The following is a 27,814-nucleotide window of genomic DNA, read 5'->3' on the forward strand; positions in this document are numbered from 1 at the left end:
GCTGCTTTGGGTCTTTGTTGCTGCTAGCGGGCATTCTCTAGTTGCAGTGAGCGGGGGCTACTCTTCACTGTGGTGCACGGGCTTCCCATTGCAGTGGCTTCTCTTGTTGCAGAGCACAAGCTCTAGGCATGCAGGCTTCAGTAGTTGTGGCACGGGGGCTCAGTAGTTGTGGCATGGGGGCTCTAGAGCGCAGGCTCAGTAGCTGTGGTGCACGGGCTTAGTTGCTCTGCGGCATGTGGGATCTTCCCAGACCAGGGCTCGAACCCATGTCCCCTGCATTTGCAGGCAGATTCTTAACCACTGCGCCACCAGGGAAACCCAATAATTCAGTTTTTTATAAAGAGAATATTCCTAATATTATTCCTAATTTTTAAAAATATATAGTTGGATAACACTATGAAAAATTAACTGATATATTTTTTATTATTTCTCTTTGCTCCCTGGGTTTTTTCCCCCATCCAGTCAGCTAGGCACTCTGAGTTCACTGCATTAGGAAGGTAAAGACTCAGCAGAAATGAGGGAGAAAAAAAGAAACTTCTCAGCTTTGGAATGTTAAAAACGGAGGCCACAGTAGAACAGGTGAGAATTCTGTGAACAAAAAATAAATCTCATCTCAAATGTAAAAAGTATTCTCTGCACTAGGAGGCAGGAGAGGGAGGGAGGGAGGGACTGAAGGAGAGAGATCAGTGTGGCCAGGGACATGGAAACTGTGCTTGAGGACGACATGCCCAGGAAGAGAATCAGAATCTGGAGGAGATCCAGCCTGCACGTGATCATTGCCTCCAGCCAGCACCCCCATCTCAGACCTCCGGCAATTCAGAGAGTGAGTGGGAGTAAGTCAGGAGGGCCACGCACATAGTCTGTGTGGCAAGGCTTGTGGCCATTCCCTATTTGTGAGAAGTCCCCAGCAATTTCCAGGCCTCCTTCTGGAAAATGCTGGTGGACGTCCCTAGTGCTTATGTGAAAGCTTGTTCACGAACCCTGAAAGATACAGATGTAGATGACTGATAGATAGATGCATAGATAGATAAATGTAATTACATGAAACATCCAGGAAAGGTTTGGAAAATGCCCTTTATTGCCTATGATATTTATACTGTCATATGATGTTAGACTGAGTGCTGGGCCCTTCATCCTCCTTCAGACCACTGGCACTCTGTCTGCTACTACTATCCCGAGGGTCCTTTCTTCTCCCTGGAAGGGATAAAACAAATGAGGCAGAACAGGAAGAGACAAGAAGCACTATAAGCTCTGCTGGTCAGGGTTACCCTCCAGCGTTGCCTTAAAGCTCAGAGCCACACACACCACAGTGAGCTTGGCTCCAGATCAACTACCGCACAACGAAGGTTCTGGAACATTTCCATATCTCGGGGGACCTCATTGCCACCTGACTCCCTTTCACATTTCCCTTTGTCCCAGAAGGCTAGGTACACTGGTCAGGGTGAGATCTCAGCTCAGGCCACAGGCTCTCAGACCTCAAACTTCTGGTCCTGCGAGGCCCCCTGTCCTCTCTTCAGACCACCCCTGGCTCTCTCTGCCGAGAAGGAGCTGCTGGCAGTACGTCCTCTTAGAGCTGAGGTCCATCATGCAGACCCTGAGAAAACTCCTAGTCAAAACGCTCCACATTCTTGTTTAAGTCAACAGAGGTCAATTCCTTTGGAAGTGCTGGGTGTGTCCCAAGTTGATGCAACTGCAGAGCCATTAGATAAACCAGCACATCTCTGCGGCCCCTTCCCTTACACTCCTCTGGGCCCTCGTGACATAGGCTCAGAAGACTGTGCCAGCCTCAAGCCTTACCTCTTCCAACAGAAGGCCACACCGTCTTCTAGGATCTTGTCCCATGAATCTCAGTTGCTGTGTGGAAATCAAAAGAGAGAAAAACACTTCTTAGCTAAAGAGAATTTCCTGTGGAAGCTGAAAAGCTCAGGATAAATTCCCACTTAAAGTCATGACTTTCTTATTACATGACTGGGCCAGAAGCACGGGAGCCGGTTATCTCCCCTTCAGTTCCCCCTGAGGTGCTAAAGCCCCCAACTCTCCCTTATGGAAGCATGAGTCTGGGGTGGAGAGACGGGACTGGCTCGGAGAAGGTACAGCTCCCTCCGCAGCCCCAGCCCCTGCTCACTTCCTGTCCTTCGGAGAATGAAACACGCAGCCTGGACATTGGCTCCACGGTCTCCTCGGGCTGAGGTCTTCCCCCGTGGGCTGCTCCTCCTCATTCTCCTTTGCTCCTTGCTTCTCCTCCTCCTCTCCTCCTCCTCCACCTCCTCCTCGGTGGTGCTCTCGGATTCCACATTGCCCATCAGCTGGGCCATGGTGAGATGAAAGACATGGCAGCTGAAGCCCTCCTGGACGCCGTACCGCACGTGCTGCCGGAGGATCTCCAAGGTGGGGAACACCCGGCAGCAGGCCATGCACCTGAAGCCGGCCTCCATGGTCACCAGCCAGTCCGGTGTCTTGGCCCTGGGTCTCTCCTGGACTGCAGCTGACCCTGATGGGCTGTATGGCTCTGCCCTTTCCTCACACTCTTTCTCCTCCCCAGTGGGCTCACTGTCAGACAGGCGGTTTCTGGTGGACACAGCAGAGCGGGGAGAACCTACCCGCACATCCTCAGGAAGGGTCGCTTCTTCTATCCTCAGCCGCTTTTCTAGCAACCCCAAGGGTTTCTCTGTCTCCCAGGAGACAGCTACACCCTTGATCGTTTTCACCCGCATGTAGTATATTTTCATGCCTCTTTCCTCTTTGTTTCTATACAGAGAGGTCTTACTGAATGAAGGGGATGAGAAGGCGACACACTGTGGTGGGGGAGCGGTCTCCCCTTGTTCCTGAACCCGGGCTCGGGGTGCTCTAGGCCGGGGAGTGTCTCGATGTAATCTCCAGATTCCTGGGAAAGGAAATTAAAAACATAATAACATGCGTGGGCCACGCTGGAAGCTGAGGGAGCAGGTGTGGTAGGTGAGAGAGGGACATTTGCATGACGTAGCTGTGTCATGAGCTTGGTGTCTGTTGGCCGTAGGATGGAGTGGTGTATCTGGTGTCATCTGTGGGCTTTTCATCTGCGTGTGGGGGGATACTGGAGCGGTGTCTGTATACAGGGGTGTGGAGTATGGTGGTGAGGGCTGTGGTATGTGAGGGATGCGGCTGGATGCGTGTACTACGAGGAGTGTGAGTTTGGGAATATCGGTGGTGCATTACTTGTGGAATGGGGGTGTAGGAGAGGAGCACTGTGGATCACGTGCTTGGGGTTTACGTGTGCACTGAGAATGGCTGTGCCTGGAGAGCGGATGTATGTGTGAGCTGGGTGGACCTCAGCTGGATGGTCCTGCTCTCAGGCTGGAGGTCTATGATGAAGAACTCTGTCCTTCTCTGGAAGCAAAGGCAAAGGCAAACCCTACATTTTCCTCTGAAGATGCTTAATCTGGTCCCTCTGCCCTCCAGCTCAAGCCCAGACCTTTCCGGCCCCTGCTCCTTAACTTCCCCACCATGGTGGTACCAGGATTCACACGCCCCCAGACTCAGCTGAGATCCACGCCCTCGTACAGCTCAGCCATCCTGCTCAGGCTCCTCCACAGAGCCCTCAGCGCCTCTGATGACCCTGGGTTTCCTCTCAGCCTCCCTGGGATCTGTGTGCCTCCTGCCTCCCAGCCAAGCAGCCCGTCACCTGAGGAGCCCCGCGCCCTTACCACCGCGGATGAGCTTGCGTGGAGAAGAAGCACAGGAGAAGTATTCAGAGGCAGAGGAGACCTCCCCTGCCCCTGGGCTGCAGCCTTGGGCCACCACAGGGGATCCAAGCCGAGGGGGATCCTCTTGTGACTTCGAGATTCCTGAGGGAGGAATGAAAGGCTCAGGGTGGGTTCCTCAATCCTCTGTCCACAAATATTTACTGACGGTCTGACACGTGTCAGGTGCAGTGAATACACACAGTTGAGAGTGTGGTTCCCAGTGGATACTCCAGTATTTAATTAAAATCAATACTTATTCTGTCAGTGTCTTGTGGGTAATGTGGGCCTAGGTGGTGACTGTGAGTATGTGTGAAGAGTGAGTAAGTCTGCGGTAAGTGTGGGGTTGGCGTGGGGAGCACAGTGCAGATGTGTGTATCTGTATCTGTGGCCTCTGTGTGCATGATTTCTGTTCACAAGTCAGGAATTCTGGGACATGTAACTTTTCCTCATCACACGGTGTGGCTTGTATTTATGGTGTGTGTTCATTCATTCATTCACCAAGGTTCAGTAAGCAGCTACTCCTATGTATCCGGCACTCTTCCATTGTTCTAGTCTCTGGTAATGCTGCACATTCTAGTAGAGGAAGACAAACACTAAACAACAATACAATAAATATATAACACATCAGCTGGCGGTAAGTATATAAGGGTTGCCAGACTTAGCAAACAAAAATACAGGGCACCCGGTTAAATTTCAATTTCAGATAAACCCAGAATAATTTTGTAGTGTAAGTATTCCCATGCAGTATTTGGTCTTGCTTATTTTTCGTGTAAGTATGGCCCATACAATATTTGGGACATACTCATACTGAAAAACTACTTGTTGTTTATCTGGAATTCAAATTTAACTGGACAGCCCATATTTTATCTGGCAACCCTGACATGGGTTAGTGAGACTGTGCTTTACTGTGGCTTGTACAAAGCGGGTCTGGCATCACTAAAGAATGTGTTTTAAGTGTGGTGTGTATGACATGTGACTGGTTCTTACAGAGGTATTTAGAGATAGCTGAAGTTAGCTGTGTTTGCGAGAGTTGAGGAGATACATTTATATATAGTGTGTGTGTCTATATACATATCTCATCTCCAGCGTTTGGTGTTGGAGAAGAGGATTGTGACACAGGTGGGTTGTATGAGAACGTAGTACAGGAGTGATGCGTGTATATACCTACATGTGCTGTGTGTGGTTTAATAAGGAAGTTATATGTGGGGTGTGTGATATATTTGCTGTATCAGAGTGTACATGGGTGTATGAGATACTGTCTCATAAAACACCCCTAACAAGAATTCTGTACACACTCTTACATACACCGAGTGTCACTCAGGTCCAGGCAGGGTGACAAGAACTTTACCATGCAGACTTTATATCTGATGAGCACTCTACCCCCATTCATCCCGCTCTTCTCTCCACTACCACACACACACACACACGCTCACACACACACACACACACTGGAACATAGAGAAAAATATTCTGAATGGTCAGGGCAGGGGCAGTCATTGCCTTCCCCAGCCTGTCCCAGCCACTGCCTGAAAATCTGCCTGCTGTCTAGACCTCCACTCCCAGGGCCCATGCTAGTCTCCAGGGCCCTGGGGCTGGTAGGAGCTACTGGGCTCTAATCTGGGGCAGAGGCCTCCAGCTGGAACTCTGGGGTAGGCTCCACTCTGCCCCACTTCCTCACGTGACCACCCCTCTCCCAGGGCAAGCTACTCGCCTACGTTTAAGGCACGCAGGCACCACGTGGCCCGTGGCTCTCAGAGCTCCCCGCAGGACCCTGAGGACATCTCTCACCCCCGCCCATGCGGTCTCAGTCTCTGGAAAGCCCTTCCCTTCCCTTGATCTCCTTTGGGAAATTCTTCCTGTCGAAGGAATCAAACCTCCTTGCCTTCAATGACACCATCCCTAGACAAACAATCTCCTTTCGAACTGCATTCCACTTCTCAAGATACTTTTCAACAAGGCCTTCAACTCATGGGGCTTCTCTTTCCACTTTGGTAAAAGGGGCCAAGCAGCTCATGGGTCTCTCTCAGCATCCTTGCATCCTTCACACCCCCCACCTCATGACCCCAGGGGAAGATCAAAGAGAATAAGAGAGAACTCGGGGACTGAGAAAAGCTGCACCTCTAGGTCTGTGCAAGCAGGATGCAGCCTGCTGTGAGTCCGACAAAGCTCCAGGCCCGGCAGCCCCAGGAGAGGGTCCTCAGACCAGCGGAGCTGACCTCCCATCTCCCAGGGGCACCTGGCCGTTCTGTGCCGTCTCACACCACAGGGACCCTCCGCGTGGATACGGCAGCATCAGTGAGACAAGGTCTCTCGCACCCTGCTTCACAGGTGACGCGTTCTCAGTCCCCCCCTTCCTACAGAAGGCTCACTTTGGCAGAAACCCATGTGCCCCAGACAAGTTGCCCCCCACATACCTCCTCCCTTCTCGGCAGTTTCCTGGGACTCTTCACTTTCCAGATGTTTCCTCTTTTGTTGCCGTCTCATCGTACCAACTGGAAGATTCCCTTAGAAGATGCCTCACGTCCAACTCCTCCTCTTCCCCACAGGTTGGCCCTTCTTGGCTCTTGGGAAATCCGTTGAAATGATTCAATACAAATAAAAATAGTCAAGTCTCCTAAATGGCTGAAGAACTTGGACCACTTAGTGAACAAGCAGTACTGCCTAGTGCTCACCAGGGCTGTTAAGTTTCAAAGGTTGCCAGGCCTACAGCAGAATTCTCTAACCTCAATGATGACATCACAGCATTCTGTGGACCGAGGTTCAACAGTCTCTGCAACAGCACAGACCCCATTTTCAAGAACAACTCCTTTTTCCCAGCAGAACCTTTCCCATGAATTCAACTCTCACATCTTTCAAATGTGGCAGGATACTTTGAGATGTTAATCTCTTCCTGTTCATTTTTTTCCTTTTCTTCCTTTATTTCACCGTTTCCCTTCTGCATTCAAGTGGGTAGCAGACCCTATGTTCACTGGCCAGTGGAAGAGCCCGGCAGGGCATAGCAGAAATAGCATGCTGATCATCTTGGCTTTTATTTCTCAAATCGCAAACTCCATGAAAAAGAGAGGATACTTGAGCAGAAACATAACAGAAGCTGGTTTTTGAAATTAGGTACTGTCTTGTTTCCCTACTGGAGTGTTGAAATGTGCTAATTAAGTCAGAGAGAGATGTCTGTAAATCCTGGAGGAGAAAAGGCCTCTCAAGTGTGGCTGGAGGGGTAAATGGAGCAAAAATTCTAAAAGGAGATGGCTGTAGTGTGCCTACAAGCAGAATCATGGCAACCTGTCCCACGCATGGCACAGGAGCCACCAAACCTAAAGGAGGCATGGCCCCCGAGCTGATGGGCATCTACACTTACAACTGTGGGCTCCAGTCAACAATGATCATGCTTCCACCCACTCCCTCAAAACCTTGGCCCTGTATGACTTCCAAATAGGGATGGCGGAAATCCAAACAGGACACCAGCAGGATCAAGGCTTAAAATACAAATTACGTGGCGTCATAAAAAAATTTCTCGTACTATTTCTTGCACACCTCTGCTTGTGGGCTGTAATTTATACCAGCTATAAGTGGCAATGCATCTGGATCCTCCTGATTCCACTCTAGAATTAGAGACACCTCATTTTGAGGTAGTGGCCAGGATCCAGTGGGAGGACTGGTGCACGGGATGAGGTAGACTCCCAGAAGTCACTGCTTTCATTAGAAATACCCCATGGACTGAGGCGGGTCCCAATTTGAAAAGGCACTGCAGAATGACTTAAGGTTTCAGGCAGCGAGAGAGTGAAGAGAGGACAACTTCAGCCTTGTGAGGGTTTGCTGATGAGATTCAATCTTCCTGCTTCTTGGAGAATCCCTAGAAAAGAAGGGGCAAGGAGGATTTTTTTTTTCTTAATTTTTTTGTGCTAGAAATTTTCAAACATACACAAAGTAAAGAGAATGATGTAAAAGGAATGCAGCACCATTTACCCATCACCCAGTTTCAACAATTATCAAAAGTCTGCCATTCTTCTTCTGCTACACACACACACAGAAACACAGACACTCACTTGCACACTTTCAGTTCTTTGTGTATTTATTTTGGTTTAGGAGTTTGGGGAGGGTGGGGGAAGTGTTTTTTATTGTAAATCTCTGACATTATGTCATTTCTCCTTACATGCCACAGTATTTACCTCCAACAGATAAAAACTTGTTTCTAACCTAACATCATTATCTCACCCAACAAATTTAATCATCATTTCTTCTTACCACAATAACTAAGCCATACTCAATTGCCTCCAAATGTGTTTAAATGTCTTTTTTATACATGATCTATTGAAATCAAAATCTAAAGAAGGTCCACACTTTGCAATATGTCCATGTGTCTTTTAGTCTACAACAGTTCTCCCTCCCTTTGATTTGGCACCGATTTATTGAAGAAACTAAGTAATTTATCCTGTAGAATTTTCCACAGGAGTCTGTTGATTGTATTCCTGTGATGTCATTTAAGATGTTCCCTATTACCTCTATTTCCTTATAAGCAGGTAGTTATAGGTAGAGATAATTAGATTTAGATTCGATTTCATGTTACTACAAGATTATTTTATAAGTGATGCTGTGTACCTTCCTATTGCTTTGCAACAGTAAGTACAAAAAGTTGTTCGGTTTTTAATGAAGTTAAGATTGATCAGTGAGCTCAGGTACTGTCAGCTTGGTCCCTCCATCCATAATGATGAGGAACCACAATGCTCCTCACCAACCATTCAACAAAGAGTATTAACAACCGGTGATAATCACCACTTCCTTAGGAGCTGAACTTTCATTAGAAGTTCTAATGCCGTCATTCCAAGGAGGATGATTCTTAAGGCATCTTTCTTAGACCCTGAATTTCTGAAAGAAATGAACCTCTCCTCAGAAAAGGAAAGATGATTCCAAACGTACCAGCTCAGGTTCTCCAACCTAGAACCAATGGGTTCATCACAGCAAGCCCCAGCTAGGTTGGGACATACTTTTGTCATTCCTTCATTTCTCTGTCCATTCTTCATTATATAAACCGTTATTTAGCCCCTACTATGTGCCAGGCTCTCTAGATTCTGTACTTGAACATTTAAGAACAAAAGAGATGCAAAGAGTTTCTCTCAAGGAGCTTAATTCTAGAAGAGAAGATAGACAATTTTTTTTAAATAAGTAAAATACCTAGTAGGTTAGATATCTGCAAGTACCATGATGAAAAATAAAACAAGCAACTGGATATGGGACTATAGGAAATAGGGCAATTTCTATGCTGAATGGGAGATCATGGAAGGCCTCACTAAAAGGGCCTCATCTCAGTAGTACCTGAGGGCAATAAGGGAGCTTAGAGCCAAGGTTACATTTTTTAGGCAAAAAGAGACTGGAGTCTGGGTCAGGGGTTGCCTGGCCTGTTTGAATACCAGGAAGAAAGCCAGTGTGGCTGAGGGAGGGAGAGAGTGGTAAGAGGAGAAGTCAGAGGGATAATGAGGAACCAAATTATATAGGGTTTTATAGGCTACTGCTAAAACTTTGGCTTTTACTCTGAGTGACATGGGAAGCTTGGAGAGTTTTAAATGAGAAATTACATGTTAAAAGATCACTCTAATTGCTTTGTTAGGAACAGACTTTTGGGAGGCAAGGTCAGAATCAGAGAGAACAGTGGGCCTATTGCAATAAACCAGGAAAGAGATGAACCATAAAAGGAAAAATAGGTAAACTAGACATTATCAAAACTAAAATCATTTGCTACGTGAAAGATTCTTTTAAGAGTATAAGAAGTCAAGCTAGAGACTGGGAGAAAATATTTACAAACTACATAACCAACAAAGAAGTAAGTCTATAACATATAAAGAATGCTCAAACTCAACAGTAAGAAAATAAACAATTTGATTAGAAAATGGACAAGAGATATGAAGAAATGCTTCACTGAAAAGGATATACAAATCGCAAATAAGCACATGAAATGATGTTTCATATCACTAGCCATTAGGAAAATGAAAATGAAAACCATAATGAGATATCACCACTCATCTATCAGAATAGCTATGGGATTCAGGTAAAAAATTAGCTTGCTTCTCCAAACAAATTTTTCTTAGCACCTGTGAAGTCACTTTGAAAGGTACAGTGAATAAACATTTTGCTATCCACAGAAGAGCAAGTAAGTTAACACTGGAGAAAACACTTCATAAACCATACAAGCTGCACATAGGTGAGGCGCAACAGTTACCCTCAGGAGCTGTAACTCTGAATACTTTTAACCTCAAATGGACCATGAACTTCTCTGTTCCAACCTAAGATTCTATAGCCGTTTCTCAGTAACCTCAGGGGATTGGTTCCAGGAGCCCCTGCAGACACCAAAATCCACGGATGCTCAAGTCCCTTATGTACAATGGCATAATATAGTCAGCCCTCCTTATCCACAAGTTTCGCATACGCAGACTTAACCAACCATGGATAGAAATTTTGATTCACATTTGGTTGAATCTAAGGATGTGTATTTACTGAAATAAATCCACCCATAAGTGGACCCACGCAGTTCAAACCCATGTTGTTCAAGAGTCAGCTGTAGTACCAAGTCCAATGTGGAGGGACAGGGGGTTCCCCGTATCACCAAGCAATTATCAGACACCACCTGAGTGTTGTACAAATGCAGCTCAATTCTGACACTATTTACACAAAGATAGCGTCAGATTCCACAGATTAAGGGCTCAGTCCTACAAGACTGCTCCTACCACACACACACACACACACACACACACACACACACACACACATTCAGACACCAGTAGCAAATAATGCAGGTTTCCATCCTTGCTTCTGACCAACCAGATGTTGCTTTCGGCTTGATTAATCCATTCACTCAAAGCGGGTTCACAGAACTCAGAGAAACATTTTACTTACTAGATAACCATTTTACTTACTACATATTACAAGTTTTATATATATATATATAGACTCAGGAATAGCCAGATGGAAGAGATGCATAAAGTAAGGCATAGGGAAAGTGTCTAAATCTTTCATGGTCTCTGAGCATGCCACTCTCCTCATATTTCCACATGTTCACTGACTCAGAAGCAATCCAAACCCCCTCCTTTTGGGTTTTTATGGAGGCTTATTAACATAAGCATGATTGATTAAATCATTTGCCTTTGGTGAATGATTCAACCTCCAGCCCCTCTGACCTCTTCAGAGGGGTGGGAATGAAAGTTCCAACCCTCTAATCACTTGGTTGGCTCCACTAGCAACCAGCCTCCGTCCTTAGACACCTTTATTGCTCTCAGCACCTAGGAAATTCCAAGGGTTTTACGAGCTTTGTGCCAGAAACATTGAAGACCAAATATCTATTTCCTATTATATCACACAACTACCTTCAATTTATACAGCACTGCCTTCAAGAGGTTGCCCAGTCTATATTTCAGTATTTCCAATGATAGGAAACAATTCCCCTCAAAGCAGCTTTGACATTTATGTATAGAAAACTTAAACTTTAATTTAGGAAAAAGAAGGATCTTCCATATCCATGGGGCTTTCCCTATGCATCCCAGTGATACTCTTTGAAGACCATATCAATCAAGAATAAGCTTGACATTTTATTGTAACAAATAATTCCTCCAAATCTCAGGGGTTTAAAACAACAAAGGTTCATTTCCCGCTCCTTGTGCATGGGCTGCACATGGGCTGGCTAGGCGTTCTGCTCTCCACTCTCCTTATTCCTGCCCCCAGCTTGACGAAGCCACCTCTCTCAGTCATCTTTGTAGAGAGAAAGAAGTCTGGAGCCTCACACTGGCAGTGTGAGTTCTGGCCCAAAAGTAACACACATCACTTCCACCCAAAATTGTTGACCACGATCTTATTTTTAGGGAAACCACTGCCCAAAACCGCCTGCCCTGACCAGGCCCGATAGTAACCACTTGCACGAGTTATCTTACAACAGGAGGTCCTGGTAAGGAACGCGGAACTAACAAACTACCACCAACCGGAAGAATTCGGGAAAGGTCAAAAGGAGAGAGGAGACTCCAGTCCATATGTCCTACCAACCTCCCAGAATCCTTCTCGCTGGAACCTATCTTAGCTGAGCAATGTATGCACCACCAGAAAGGATCCTGAGGCAGAATGATCGGCCAGAGACAACCCGGAAACTAACCCCATTACCATAAAACCTGAGACTGTGAGCCACATGGCAGAGCAGTTCTCCTGGGTTCCCTTACCCTGCTGCTCTCCGCCCGGACACCCCTTCCTAATAAAGTCTCTTGCATTGTCAGCACGTGTGTCTCCTCAGAAAATTCATTTCTGAGTGGTAGACAAGAGCCCACTCTTGGGCCCTGGAAGAGGTCCCTCTTCCTGCAACATTATCATGTGTCTCTCCATTTTCTAGACTCCTTAGGCAAAAATAATTGTGAACAATACTACTGAATAGTACAGAAACCATACAGAAAAATTCTAATCCCTCCCTGTTAAATATGAGACTTGACAAAACCATCAAGCTATGCATTCACAAAACTGGGTCTAGAACTCAGATCACTTAGGTCATGATTCAGAACCTTTTCCCACTATGCTATGTTAGGACTTTTATACCAAGACAATGTAGTTGGGTTAATAATGCCTTTACTTCATTTTTTTTTTCATAAATTGATTCAGGAGGGAGGCTTTGGAAGCCCCTAAAACACTTGCCTTAAACTGAAAAGCAACTGGAAAATAATCCCACTGCCTTTTGAAATGTTTGACCTAGTAAAGATTAGATGTCTGGGAGGCTTTTATGTTCTGAATATAGGGAATAAAAAGGAAACAATCTTCCTAAGACTTTAAGAAACAGGCGGAAAAACTCTTGACTCCCACTTTGCTATTTTGATTAGCTTGTTGACACTTCAGTTCTTTGAGTAATAGCAGTGGCAACAGCTAGAGTTTAGCCAAGATAAAAGTATATATAATAGTGTGGCAGCCCCTGCAGAACCACATACCACTGTAAATGCTTTAGCTCAATCCTATTTGCTCATAGGTCTGTGCAAAGTAACAAATGGTTCTGAAACACTTATTCCAAATAGCTTTCTTATTATTACTTTAAAGATAACTTGGCTGCCAAATACTTGCTCCCTGGTGAAAAAGAATGCATATATGGGAGGAGGATTTATGTATCAAGATATGCTGCTTATTTTGCTCCTGCTGATACAATGCACATCTAATGAATTAGAGATAATCTTCCTCTCTTCCCCAAATTGTAGACAAATGAGTATGTCGTTCCTCCCTCCCTTCAATTCATCCTGGTCATAGTTATTTTCTTTAAGAATATTATTCCCCTGCTCAAATCTTAAATGGCTTCCCAATGCGAGAATAAAACCTAAAATATTCAACCGAACATTCACAGCCCTAGGATTGAAGACCCTGCTGAGTTTTCCAGACTAAGCATAACACTCACCTTCTCGCCTCCACTCAACTAGGCCAGACTTCCCTCCCTCCATCAGAGGACAGGCGCTTACTCAAGTCATTTCTTTCAAAAGTATAATTTTTCAAAGTTCAATTAAAATCCCACTTTCTACAGGAAGCCCTTCCAGATATCCCAGTGAGAATGGACCCAGCATTTTCCCAGCATGCTAGTTGTACCTCTGTGATAACTCTTTTCCCATTCTCCACTCGGGCAGACTCTTAATGAATGTGTCTGATTTCCCCCACAACATAGAGTAGGATCCCTTGTAAAGTAGAGGCCAAGATTCCTTATCTCTGGATTTTCCACATCTCCTTGCACTGAGTATGATCCCTAGCAGGACCCTGTGGGGCTCCTGGGCACAAAAGCCTATATCGGTGTCCCCCATTTCTTGATTACAGGAAATAGGCTTCATTCAGCCTCCATGACTTTCCCTGAGTTCCAACGAGAAGGTTCACATATTTGCTGATTAGGGAAGGGAGGGGATGCAGACAAGGGAGGAATAGTCAAAAGAAACAATACTGCAGCCCTGGGGCAGGGTCCTGGTGCCCCCTCAAGGGATACACATAACAATATCTTTGAGCTGTTTTGCAGATACTGAAAGCCCCACCAGGGGGGAGAAGTTAACGGTGTGCTACCCACAAACACACAAACCCCAGAACCAGTTGGAACCGTAAGGTTGATGATGCTGACTCCCACTTACATCACCACCAACCAATCAGAGGAATGTCCATGAGCTGATCACGCCCTCCTCTCTGAACGATTACTATAAAACTCCTCACAACCCTCTCCAGGTCAGGGACACAGAGTTTTGAGGGCAACTGCCTGCTCTAGCCCCCTTTGCCTGGCAAAGCAATAAAGCTATTCTTTTCTACTTCACCCAAAACTCTGTCTTGAGATTTAATTCGGTGTTAGGGTACAGATGCCGGATTCGGCTTCAAGTATGAGCTCCCCTACTTGCTCCCCTATCCCGCAAAAAAACAAAAGCTTAAATAAATTGCCAAAGTACTCGATCTTCTTCCTCCCTAGGCCAAACAATGTCCTGACCAGTGGCCTCTCTTCTTTTTCCCCACACCAGCGTAGAAATGCCATCTCTGCATTTATGCTTGCCTGTCACCATGTTCATGTAACTGAACAAAAGTGACAGCCCTGTTCATCCCATGTCCTGTGTAATCCACCCAACTCCCTTCATCTCCATCTAAAACTGTTTTTTACACTGCCTAAAATTTAACCATAGAGAAGCAGTACTTTGAATATTTACCCTTCAAAGATTTTTATTAAAATACAAGGAACCTCATGAGAAGTGGTGCCTTAATTTAAACCATCCTCAGCCATTGTTTTAGCAAGGACTAGGGGAAAAGAGGCTGAGGATTGGGCCATTTTTGAGTGGAATTGGAAATGTAGAGACAGGAAAAAGAAGAAATGGTATCTGGTCAGGAGGTAGATGTTGGGGAGGTGGTGAAAAAGTACCAAAAATAAATATTCAACTTCCTCATAAATTTGCAACAGACGAAATCTTCCTGAGCTGGTGTCCCTGTGTGAAGCAATGTATTAAGCACATAAGACATACAGATCCACTGCAAATTAATAATGTTAATAAACTGAGCTGAGACTCAGAGAGTTCAAATAACTAGGGTTGAGAAGAATATTCGAAGTTTATTTTTAAAGGAGCCCAGAGATTGAGGTAAAACCCACAACTGTAAAGAACAACTTTCTATCAGGGACTTAGCTTCTACGTATGAATTGTAAGTAAAGAAAGCAGCCTTAGAAAGCAGAATCAGATGATTACTGGTGCCTAGGAAAACCTCTGGCCTAAAGAAGTAATCTGAAGTTAGCCCCATCTTCCTCTAAACCCATTTGGTAGGGTTTTGAAAATCTCCTGCATGAACCTAATACACTTGACATGAATTCATGGAAGTAAATGAGGTTAACAGGATCTGATCAACATCTTAGTGTCTCTTCCAAAGGATGGGCAGTGTATCCATAATGAGGAAGGGAATATGAAATGCTCACAAATCCCATGATTAAAATGCCTCTTGGTCTATAAATCATGTTTCCCTGCTGTTCATAGCTCTGAAAAGGATTAGAGAGAAACCGACTCCTGGGTGTGACAACTGGGGTCACTGAAGATTAGATGTTGCCATGAGCCCACAGAGTCTGCCCTGCAGAAAGCAGTAAAATGATCAAACCCCCACTCCTTCTGCTGGAATATTTACTGTTGACACAAGAGTTCAGCTGTAGACTATGAGCAAAAACCTTCTGTCAATCACTTTCAGTCCTTAATCGGATAAAAAGAGCTAGAGATCTTGCAAAACAGTTGAAGATTGCTACCTGACAGGGAGCTGGGAGTAGTGCAACTAGCATATGGGTAATTTTTAAGGCTACTTTTAAGTGTGAAGCCCTTTGACTGGTTCTCCGTCTCTTGGGTGTCCCGAAATTATCATCTCACTGAAATTTGGAAAAGAATTCAGGTTCTGTCTTTCCCCAGAGAGGGGAGGCAGCCACAAGCTTTACAAACCTACAGTTTGTACATACAGCGAAGTTAGATTCGCTTACTATTGGAGCCTGACAATACTTGATACCTGACAAAAATCATTGTCAAATAACATTTATAAGAACCCAATTGCATGAGATGGGGTACTATGTTGAGGATCACAAACAGTTACAGCAAAGGCCTCCAGGTGCCCAGAGTTTAAGGCAAGCAAATGAGTACATAGGAAAGACAAAATTTTTAAATGGCAGACCAAATTTGAATGGACCAAGTAACTGCTTTGCCATTGTACATTCTTCCTATTCCCCGTCACCCATCCATCTATCCACCCCCCCAAAACATACCCCAACCCTAGTGACAAAGGTGGAGGCAAAGCCTGGAAGGACAGTCCACAGGTACTGAGATGCTCAGGGTTGGGAAGGACTTTGATGCATGTGAAATCCAATCCGTGGTACCTTTGAATTTCCTCTGCCATGGCTCCACCAAGTAATTACTTGGCACATGTCCTAGGACCTTCAGGGACTGGGAATTCACCACTTTCTAAAACAACAAAAAAAAAATCTCAACATGTTTAGGCAGATAAAACATATTTAGGCAGATACAACAAAAAATTCTTCCTTGTAAGGACGAATCCACTTCCCCAGAGCCTGTTGCTTCTGGTTGCATCTTTTAGGGCCACAGAGAAAAAAAATCAACATTCCTCTTCCATAAGACAATCCTTCTAATGTTTGAAGACTGTTATCTCAGCCCTTCAAGTCTTTTCTTCAGCTGCACAGCCCTATTTCCCCAAACGTCCAGATTTCATTTCCCCACTGTGATCCAAACTTTCTCCTGAATGTGTCCTAGTTGCTTTATATTTATCTTAGTCTACATTCCCCAGAACTTAACGCAGTATTCCAACTAAGGTCTGACCAAGGCAAAGTAGAGTGGGGTTCTTACCTCCCCCACCAGAGATACTACTCTTAAGACTGGCTTTTTGGTAGCCACATCAAACTGCTAACTGCTACTGGGCTGATACAGCCACTTTAAAGTAGCCAAGTCATACTTCAAAATGACTATTTCTTACCAAGTAATGTAGCTAGCTGTCTGGGTTATCCAGACCTCTTCTATCCCTCAACCAAAGACCATCCATAAGCCTCACGCCACCAACATAAAAGCACAAGAAATGGGTAAAGTTTTCTGTTTTGTACATTCCTTTGAAAAAGCTGAAAATTATTTGATTTGCCCAAGACTCCTCAAAATACCCCAGGTCAAAAATCGTCATCTCAAAACGTTACGCAACTCGGTGAGCTAATGTCGTGAATCTTTAAATCCCATGAAGGATACCTAATACATTAAACCATTAAATGCATCCTGCCTAATTAACAGTAAATCCTAGGGGAAAGAGTGCAGGTCTGTCATTAGAGCCACCTGAGTCTGAATCTCAGCCATATTCATAAAGTGCTCTTGGCCCAGGACAACTTATTCTGAGTTTTGCTTTCCTCACCTAGAAATGGGGCTAATACACCCATCTTGCCATGTCCTTGTATAAAGTACTTGACACAATGCCTGGTCTGTGGCAGATGGGCAGTACATGGTATGTTTCCCCTCGCAGCACAGATTATTACAGCTTACACCCCATTTCCCTTAGTAGATACCTAGCTCTTAGAGAAAGGGCCTGGGACTTGCTTGTCTTCACATCCCCCAGACCCTCAACACCAGCGTAAGTAGACACACATTCCTCTTGAATATAAATGTGAGCATTTGGCTTTAAATTCAGTTGTACATCACATAGAAATAATTACATTTCTGCTCTGGCCTCTCAGTTTCAAAGGGATATTTTTTAATTCCCAGGGAATAGCTAAGATTACCTATTATAAAAAAGCAAAAAGATAGACTCCACTCAAGTCTCGGGCAATCGTGTTCAAATGGTGCTCTAAGTCTCGGAAAACAGGTTGACATTGACATTTCTAATATTCTTAATGTTGACCCAATTTTAAGCTCTATTTCTCTCCTCAAGTAACTGCGTTTCAAGACACAGCCAGAAACAGGAGGGGCAAGACGAGGCTCTGACAGGGAAAGCCAACCTCTGATATATCCAATTTCTGACCTATGGCTCAGTCAGCTCAAGGAAAGTTTTGTGGGTCCCCAGTGTCTTCCCAGGGCAACAGACACTCCCACACGGCCTCAACCAGGCTGAGGTAATTGTTACTGTTATGGCTTTAACGATGGGAGTGGGAGAAGATGAGAATTCTGAAAGAGATTTATTTACTGCAAAGCATCCCAAATATCTCATTAATCTGCTTTTCATTTGGCAAACTCTTCCTTCATTAAAAGTGCCATGCTCTGCTCTGCGGTTTATGACAAAGCAAAAACGTCTCTGGGAGGCAAAGCAGCAAAATGGAAAGAATGTGGGCTCTGGAACAAATTAGATGTGAGTTTGATTTCCAAGTGTGCTACCTACTTGTTCTGTGACTGTGGGCAGTTTTCCTTAGCCTGTTAGAACCCCATCTTCCTCATCTGTCAAGAGAAGATGATTGTCCTGTCCTGGTTTATGAATATTGAGGTCAGCCCTAGGCCCTAGGGCACTATGTTTGTTTCTCCTTTAAGGTTCAGTGGTCACCTACAAAAGGAAGATCATAATAATACCAACTTCATACACTTGATGATGAGGATTTAAATGGGTGAATGTATGTAAACTAATTAGAACAGAGTCTGGCACAGAGGAAGTGCTATGTAAGTGTGTGTTACCATCACCATTAAGGATTAAATGACACACATAAAGGACGCTTTGAATGGTGACTTGCACCTGTTACATACGAGGTACTCAATAAATGTATGGGAAAACATCTCCCCTCCCAACTAGAGACTTTTCCTTGGGGTCTGAAGGAACTCCTTGGGTGGGAGGAGCTTTTCAAAATTATATACTCAGAACTTTAGAGAAGGAGGGATCACGTAGATAAAACCTGTTTACAAAGAAACAGACCGACGGAGGCAGAGGGGGAGAGCAGGGATGAGAGGTAGAGAAGGGAGCTTCCCTGGTAAGGTGGCACAGTTATCAGAAAAGAAAATTCCAGGTCTCCTGATACCCAGATGACTACATTCTTTTCCCCAGGTCATGCTGCCTTTTAAAGTGTTGTCTTGATTGAGAAACACCTTCCTACAAACAGAGTTCAAATTGTCAGGTGACCTCTGATCCTCTTTGAGGTTCTAATAAAATGAGAATAAAGAAAAGACGTGGACTCAGGATGGTTTAGGAAGATGCTGGGAATGTAAAGGGAGAGAATGGCTCCCCCCAAAAATCCCAATTCAGAGCAGGGACTATTTACCTCACTCTGGACTGTAAAATAGGGCCAGTGCACCTAGATACTTGCCACCCACAAATCCAAATCCAGGAAGCTCTGCCTCCCTTGGTTAATTTTAAACGTTGCTTTTATATCGCAGTTTAGATTTGTTTTGTTTTGTATGTACAGTATCAGTGAGCTCCAGATTCCTTATTCCTTAGCTCTAGGAATGAGAGCCCTTTCCAGCTGATCTGGTGTCACTCACCACTGAGGGAGGTAGAATATTCCTCTTCTGATTGGAAATACTCACTTTATTTCAGTGGGTCTCCTTCATTTCTTTCCCTTCAATCAGGGAGATAGATCTCACCTAGGGCGTTCTCCCTTTCAAAGCAGTTTTCACTTCAATAACTAAGATTTAAAAAATTTTTTCAAGTAACCAAAGAAACAGAAGCCAAGAGTACAAGAAAGAGAGCACAGAAAAATAGAAGGGGAAAAAAATCAGCCCCAGGGTGAACACAAATACTGATATTTGGGGTCCCCTAAGCTTGAGTCTAGGCTCTATTTTGTGCTGAAATTCTGGGCTCCTCTGGCAGCTAATAGGTATTAATGTCTGCCAGAAAACACTAATAAGTATTTTCATGAGGAACCAAGGGGAGGACAAAGTGATGGTCTTAATATAGTTTTAATGTTCCCCCACTCTGTCCATGGCCTACCTACCCTCATGGACTCAGTGCTAAAAAGAGAAGGCTGTCCATCTAAAAATAAAGAGAAGGCATACTAACAACCCTGCTATGAAATCCACGCACATCCCAAAAGGGAGAAGACTGCATGTCCCGCTTCTGCCTGGCTCACATCAAGAACTCCAAGAAAGAAATCAGAGGCAGAGGCAAGAACGGTACCAGGGAAGGCTGCCAACTGAGAGCAAAATCTGTGTCCCCTATGAGGGCAACCAGCCTACCACCACGGGGGCTGAAGCAGGGGAGGAAGGAAACGCATCATGGAACCCACAGGAGGCGGGCAGAACTGGAGCACATGTAGGAGACAACCCCTGGGACTCCGCTGGGGCTGGGTGGGGAGGACATGGAGATTTGTAATAGCCAAAGAGACAAAAAGCTAAAAATATGGGTTATTACCATTGCTGTGACCCCTTTTAAAACTCCAGGCTAGCGTGGCCTGAGAAAATGGGCTGACATTGGTAATATCACCTCCTTCTGTTATTTCTCTACAATTTAATCTGCACACAGTGTTGTAATGAGAATCCCTAGTGGGCTGTATTCATCCAGACTAAATCTCTTCTGACGCAGGTGTTCCCAGTAAAAGAAATACGATTCTTGATTCTTAGAATTTAATTATGTGCTGCTCTTTGTATATTAAAGTAATTCAAACTACTGTACCACTGGGATATATGATTTGTATTACTTTTCTTCTAAGTGGGATGGGCTGGTAAAGAATCATGCATTTTCTCACGAAGGTTCCCTTGCAACTAATCACACACGTTTGAGAAATAGCAGGTCAGGACTAGAGGCACCGCGTGTGTCCATGAGACAATTTCTCTGCAAAGAAGCAATATAATATAAAGAACGGTTAAATCAATTAAACAAGGAGACCATTTGACTGAGGTGGCTCTAATACATTAGCAGCCTACATAAGCAAACCAAAACCTAAGCCTGTAATGCCTCAAGGTTAAGAAAGTGAAACCTAAGGGCAACCAATCGCAGACAGCCAACTCAGCTTTTCCAAATAATGCAACTGCTTCAGCCAATCGGATAATTCCCTCGCTTTGCTTCCCCTGCATCTTCTCTACAAAAGTCTTTCTCCCAGCTCCTGTATGGGGAGCATCCTAACCATCTCCCATTTGGTGCTGCTTGATTCAAATCAATTTTTGCTGAAATAAACTCTTAAAATTTGAATATGCCTCAGTTTATCTTTTAACAGAACTAAGCAACTAGTCCAGAAGATACACCAAAAAGCATTATTATTAGCTAAAGCCTAGCCTTAACCTGTCTGGGTCTCAGTTTCCTCATGAGTTAAAAAAAAAATTTGCAGTTAAAAAGATTTCATATGCCTCCCCTTGGAGTTCTTGTGAGGGCCAAAAGAGAGTATTTGAAACATTTTCTAACCTGTAAATTACTATAAAAATAAGGGGACACCTAGTCCACTGGAGTAATGGAACTTTGTTTTCAGGTAAGTTAAAATACCTGCTTCCCTAATTATTAAATTTACAATTTAATAATTTATAAAATGTATCACTCTAGCTCCTAATTCTTATGTGATGACGTGAAGTACAAAGGCAAAGAAAAAGACCAAATCCCCTTCAATCACTGTATCTGGGCAGTTCTGGCTCATATTAGAAATCTCTGTATGATGTTACATTCTAACATCCGATATTAAGCTTTCTTTCAGAGAAAAAAGAAAATATGTGCCAATATTAAGTTATTCTTGCCATTGTTGTCTTAAATGAATGTGGGTGTCTTAAGGCACTTGATACAAATCAAAATGCCACCAACCTAGTGAAATGTGGCCACACACACCAAAAGTACGACTAGAGAGAAGCATCCATCCCATGAAAAAAACTAGTGACTTTTAGTGAACAGAATAAGGAAGAAATTAAATTGGAGTCTGTGGGTGGTGACAGCAGAAGAAGTGGGTCATCCTTTTAAACCTCATTTCCTCCGAAGTTTTATGTTAATAGAGGCCCAACCACCAAAAAGTGAGTTTCCATATTGCCTAGGGAAAACGATGTCAAAGTAATTTGAATATTTTTCAAATAACTTTCCTTAATACCCTGTGCAACTGAGAAATCCCACAGGCCTGTAAATCTTAACAAAGCCATTGTTTCCAGCTCTAAACCCTGCCTTTGGGTTTGGCTTTCTCCCTTTCTTTATGGATGAATAACATTTTCAATCAAGTTGTCTTTCTTCTTACTCTGGGAACCAAGCTCATTTTGCATAAACATAATCCTCTCTGGCATAAAGCCAGAGATTTTCAGGCCCTCTGGCTTTACCTTCCCTTTCTCATCACTACTAGAACACGAGAGTCACACTCCAGGAATCTCAGGGGGTGCAGGAGAGATGCTGTGCAGTGGGATGCAAGCTGCTTCTGAAATCTTAAGAGCAGGGTCACCTCAGAGAAGATGCTTCACGCCCAAGTCAGGTTCTCAGCTGTAAACCATGTATAATAGTGACACTAGTAAGAATCAGGTAAGACTTCACTCAATGACTGCTCCGCTATGAATGCTCTCCTGTCCACTTTTCCCCTCCCTTAATGAGAATGGCCCACTCGCCACCTTTGCCTCCACCACTGAGGTGTATACAAGCTTCGATCACAACGTTTCCGTCATTTACTTCCTTTTTTTTTTTGGCCGTGCGCCTTGTGGGGATCTTAGTTCCCCGACCAGGGATGGAACCTGGGCCCCCTGCAGTGGAAGCACGGAGTCCTAACCACTGGACCAGCAGGGAATTCCCTCATTTACTTGTCTAAATTTCTGTCTACCCTTACCAGACTGAAGACTTCTACGGGGCAGTACCTTTGTCTTATTTATTTTAGAAATCCCCAAACCATGCTTGCCAATGTTTGTTATGTAATAGGCTCTAAAGAAATGTCTGTTGAAGGATTGATTTGTTAATTGACTGACTAGTTGATTGATTGAATGAATGCCACAGATGAAAGCACCTTAGAAACCTCCTATCGCTAGACAAATGTAAGTCATTATTACGTGGAATTCCATAAATTAGCTTTGAACTTGAGGTAATTAGGCAATTGCTCAAAGTCAAGAGGTAATGGACCTTTTAAATGTTCTTATTTCATATCATCCTTTGTTTTTGTTTATTTATTTAATCCAGACAGCTGCCAAGAATTTACACATCTTAAGGTAATAACACACTAAAAAAAAGAGAAAAAAAAACAGTCCCTGCCACAGAAATACTGAGAAATATTCTGCTGGTTAAATTAGAACTGACTCTTAGAGACACAATGATGAAATTACAGACTTTAAGTTCTTCCTGGAGTACAAACTGGTGTCCTGGGGAGACCATTAATGCTAATGCCAACACAGAACAATGAGGGGACTATCCTCAGATGCCCATTTTGTTTTTACCAGTTGCTCTCGGTATGAGAGTACTTACAGGAAGTAGCTGGGTGTTCGGGTTTTTTTTTTTTTCACTATTCACTTCATAAATATTGGACACAAGCTGTGTGTTGGCTAAATATAAGAGATGCAAACAAGGATTTCAAGGTGGCGTGTGGGTTGCATGAAATGGTCTTGACAAGATTACATATACCATAACCAAGGCAGAATGAAATGTCATAAGACAAACAGAAATACAAAACTCCCCAGTGCAGTAACAGGCCCCTGGAGAAGATCAGAAAAGACTCCATGGAGGAGGTGGTAACTGTGATAAAAGTTAAGCTTTGGACAGTACGTCAATCCACACAGACAGGGAGAACAGCGTGGTGGGACTGGGGAAGAGTCGGGATTCCAAGGAGGAATGATGCTGTACAGAAACTCCAGAAGGGAGGGCCAGCTCCCATGGCTGTTTTTAGTCTTCATTTCCAGAAGTTTCCATTCCATCTGCTCCTGGTATGCTAATTTGACTCTGGTAATAACCAGTTTGGCATTAGTGTATTTAATGTAAAATAACACTGATATCATTACTGTAAATCTCTCTCTCTTTTCACAGCAGCCATAAATATTATCTTGAAGCAATAGATCAAATACTACATTTATATAATATCCCTAGAGAGATTATTCAAAATTGAAGTACATTTTGAGTATATTGTAATTACATTTTCTTTAATTTTCCTTGGAATTCAAAACAAATACTTAGCGTTTTCTGAAAATGATCTGTGCTTAACATGGAAAAACCTTTTAATTACCATAGCATAACCTCTTGCCAACTTCTACATCATTTCATCCTTGCCAGATTCTGATTCTAGCATTAGAATTAGCTTCTCTGGAATATTTTTACGAGCTGGGAATGGACATGTTTAACTGTATAACATTTCTTAACTTCATCAAATTCTAGAACAGCCCCTTCAATCTGTGATAGAAATAATCAGTTTAATGGTATGTCTCTCAAACTAATGTTCTGAAGGACATTAACAGGTGTTTCATTAAAAAATGAGAAATGTTAATGGAACAAAGTTAAGTAAAGATTTCCACACTTATGTGTGGAATCTAAAACATGCAACAAACTAGTGAATAAAACAAAAAGCAGGCAGACTAGCAGATATAGAGAACAGACTGGTGGTTGCCAGTGGGGAGAGGGAGGGGGAGGGGCATTATAGGGGTAGGGGATTAAATATGGGGTTATTATGGGATTATATGAAATCTTGTGTATGAAACTTTTGAAAATTGTAAAGCATTGTAGAATTTAAAGAATCTTTCATTCAATAAAAATAATAGTTAAAATTTTTTCAATTTTAAAAAATATTCACTTAGATTTGAATAGGGCAGATTACCTGAATATATATTTGGACTGCTCATAGAGTAGGTGATTCAATACCTGACAAAATAAAGGGTATATCTTTTCCAACTAGACACCTCGGGAGTCTGTAACTTTACTCCAACAATATCGCCTTTATTCAAAATATTTCTGAACACCTCTTTTAAATTTTCCTTTAGTTTATGACATAGACTCAGTGGTGACAACTTTTCATCATTTATGGGTAGATTTGATTTGGAGAAAAGACAAAGACATTCAGAGCCAGATCTGGAAAATAAGGTAAATGGTCTTTTGATCAACTGGAATCTTCCTATGAAGTAATGACACCAACTTTCTTGTGTAACTTATGAAGTGGTTCTGAAACCAGTAAGATAGGAAGAATTCCAAAGTGTTTTAAATAATGGTAGCATCATTAGAAAAGATATCTTTCTCCAAAAAGAATGTGACAAACTCTTTGTTATGAACATTTAGATATGGTTGTTCAAAATAGTTCTCAATCCCTTTTTTCACATTTTGTTCAAAAGTAACCTGTCAACTTAAGGCAAATTCCTAAAGATACCTACCTACCTACCAAATGGGTTATTTCCCTTTCAAGTATTGTTTGAAAGGAGAAATGAGACTTACTTTGTCAGCTCTGGCTCCCTCCCCTTTACAGGGTAGAAAAAACCTGAGAGGAGAAAAAGACAAGACAAGATTGGGGGTTGGGATATGGGAGGTAGTCAGCAGATATTATCAATGGCCTGGAGGTCAATCAGATTCACAAGGCAAAAGGATTGTTTCAGAATCTCCCAATACCTCTCAAAGCAACCAGGCAAACCTCTGATGGATTCCAGTCATAATAGTTACATTACATGAATTTTAAATAACCTTAAAGCTACGGTCCTTTTGGCCCTGAGCAATACAGCAATGGGCATTTAAGACACCTGGCTTCCAACACCCATCCTGCCCCTGCTGGTGGGGCCTTAGCACCTGTTTTGCTCATTAATGAATCCCAAGCATTTACAATATATACTCGTAGGTGCTCAATAAACACTTCAAGTAAGAAGGCTTACTCTCACTAGGCCTCAATTTCCTTATGTGTTAAAGAAGGATACTAGCTTAGACCAAGAGATTCCTATCATAATCATGAACTTACTAATGGAGACTCATCATTCTTTCTTTCCTCTGCTTTCCAGTGGCAAAAACCTTTCCCCAAACTATACCAAAGAGCCAATGGTCAGCTGTCTCTTCCTTATGCCTAACTACCATCTATATTATCAACAGACACTTTGCTTTCATAAACTCAAGATTTTCCAGAAATGAGGAGGTGTAGCTAAGATGATGGAGTAGGAAGAGGTGAGCTCACCCTGAGCTCACTTCCTCCCATGGGCACACCAATACTACGACTATTTACAGAGACGCTATTGATGAGAATGACCTGAAGACTAGCAGAAAAGATTTCCCAACTAAAAATATAAAGAATCACAATGAGGACTTCCCTGGTGGCGCAGTGGTTAAGAATCCGCCTGCCAATGCAGGGGACACGGGTTCGATCCCTGGTCCGGGAAGATCCCACATGCGGCAGAGCAACTAAGCCCGTGAGCCACAACTACTGAGACTGTGCTCTACAGCCTGTGAGCCACAACTACTGAAGCCCACATGCCACAACTACTGAAGCCCGTGTGCCTAGAGCCTGTGCTCTGCAACAAGAGAAGCCACCGCAATGAGAAGCCCACGCACCCCAACAAAGAGTAGCCCCCGCTCACTGCAACTAGAGAAAGCCCACACGCAGCAATGAAGACCCAATGCAGCCAAAAATAAATAAGTTAAAAAAAAAAATCACAATGAGATGGGTAGGAGGAGTGGAGATGTAGTAAACTCAGGAGCCATACCCCTGGGGTAAGTGACCCACAACTGGAAGGATAACCACAACTACAGAGGTTCTCTCCAAGGAGCAAGAGTTCCAAACCCCACATGGGGCTCCCCAGCCAGGGGTTCCTGCACTGGGAAGATGAGCTCCCAGAACACCTGGCTTTGCAGGCCAGCAGAACTTGTATATGGGAGAGCCAGAGGGCTCTGGTAAATAGTTAAAGGGCACATGCAAAATTTCACATACTCCAAATCCCTGTGCAGAAGCAGTAATTTGAAAGGAATTTGGGTCAGACCCACTTGCTGATCTTGGAGAGCCTCCCAAAGAGGCAAGAGGCTAGTGGGACTCCCCCTGGGGACATAAACACTGGTGGCAGCCATTTTGGGGAGCTCATTCTACCGTGAGGACACTGGTACTGGTAAGCACCACTTTGGAGTCCTCCTGCTAGCTTATTAGCGCCAGGGGCTTACCGGCCCACCCAGTGCCAGTGGGCTGGCACCAGCCCCGACCCTCCTCGGCCCCACAGCCAGCCTACTAGGGACCCAGCCCTGACCATCAGAGAGCCAACACTGGCCCCAGGACCCACAAGGCCACACAGCCAGCCATGCTGAGACCTATTCCCACCCACCAGCAGGTCAGCATCTGCTGCACAAGTTGAGCCTGGCAGCCAACCTGGCTGGAGGGGGTGTGGTGGTCAAACCCTGTCTACTAGCACACCCACAATAGTCAGCCCCACCATAAAGAAGGACCCACACAGCCCACATAAGGGTACCCCTAAAGCATATATCTCTGAAGACCAGAGGGGAACGTGCTGCTAGGCCCCATAGGATGTCTCTAATATGGCCACTTCTCCAAGATTGGGAAGCATAACCAATCTACTGAATACATAGAAATAAACAGAGAATTAGGCAAAATGAGGAGACAAAGAAATATATTCCAAATGAATAAACAAGACAAACATCAGAAAAAGAACTAAATGAAGTGGAGATAAGCAGTCTACCCAATAAAACGTTCAAGATAATGATCATAAAGATGCTTAATGAGCTCAGGTGAAGAATAGAGAAACATAGTGATAAATTTAACAAAAAGAAAATATGAAGAAGAACCAAACAGAGCTAAAGAATACAATAACTGAAATAAAAATACACTAGAAGGAATCAACAGTATATCAGATGATACAGAGGAACAGCTCAGTGAATTGGAGGACAGAGAAGTGGAAATCACTGAAGGTGAACAGAAAAGAGAAATTTTTAAATGAGGATAGTTTAAGACACCTCTGGGACAACATCAAGAGTAGGAACATTCACATTATAAGGGTCCTAGAAGTAGGAGAGAGAAAGGAACAGAGACTTTATCTGAAGAAATAATAGCTGAAAACTTTCCTAACCTGAGAGAAGGAAACAGACATCCAGTTCCAGGAAGCACAGGGAGTCCCAAACAGGATTAACCCAAAGAGGTCCACACCAAGATACACTGTAATTTAAATGACAAAAATTAAAGATAAAGAGAGAGTCTTAAAAGCAGCAAGAGGAAAGCAGCTAGTTACACACAAGGGAACTCCCATAAGACTATCAGCTGACTTTTCAGCAGAAACTTTGCAGGCCAGAAGGGAGTGGCATGATATATTAAAAGTGATGAGAGG

The 27,814-nt window shown here is 43.7% G+C and overlaps 1 long non-coding RNA gene and 1 pseudogene across 2 annotated transcripts in view; one reads left to right on the plus strand and one right to left on the minus strand.

The window, feature by feature from the left end:
- LOC309657871 overlaps window positions 1-27,814 on the plus strand; it is a 315,556-nt gene that overhangs the window by 118,797 nt on the left and 168,945 nt on the right. The window lies entirely within an intron of this gene.
- Window positions 1,061-26,743, minus strand: LOC309657828 (protein FAM170A-like; annotated as a pseudogene). The gene is made up of 7 exons (XR_014268320.1): window positions 18,060-26,743; window positions 15,961-16,156; window positions 6,137-7,572; window positions 3,684-3,824; window positions 2,126-2,884; window positions 1,798-1,854; window positions 1,061-1,194 (listed from the first exon to the last, which is right to left on the minus strand). The product of XR_014268320.1 is annotated as a protein FAM170A-like (transcript).

This window comes from Balaenoptera physalus (assembly GCF_965194825.1).
Source record: "Balaenoptera physalus genome assembly, chromosome: 3".
Lineage (NCBI taxonomy): Eukaryota > Metazoa > Chordata > Mammalia > Artiodactyla > Balaenopteridae > Balaenoptera > Balaenoptera physalus.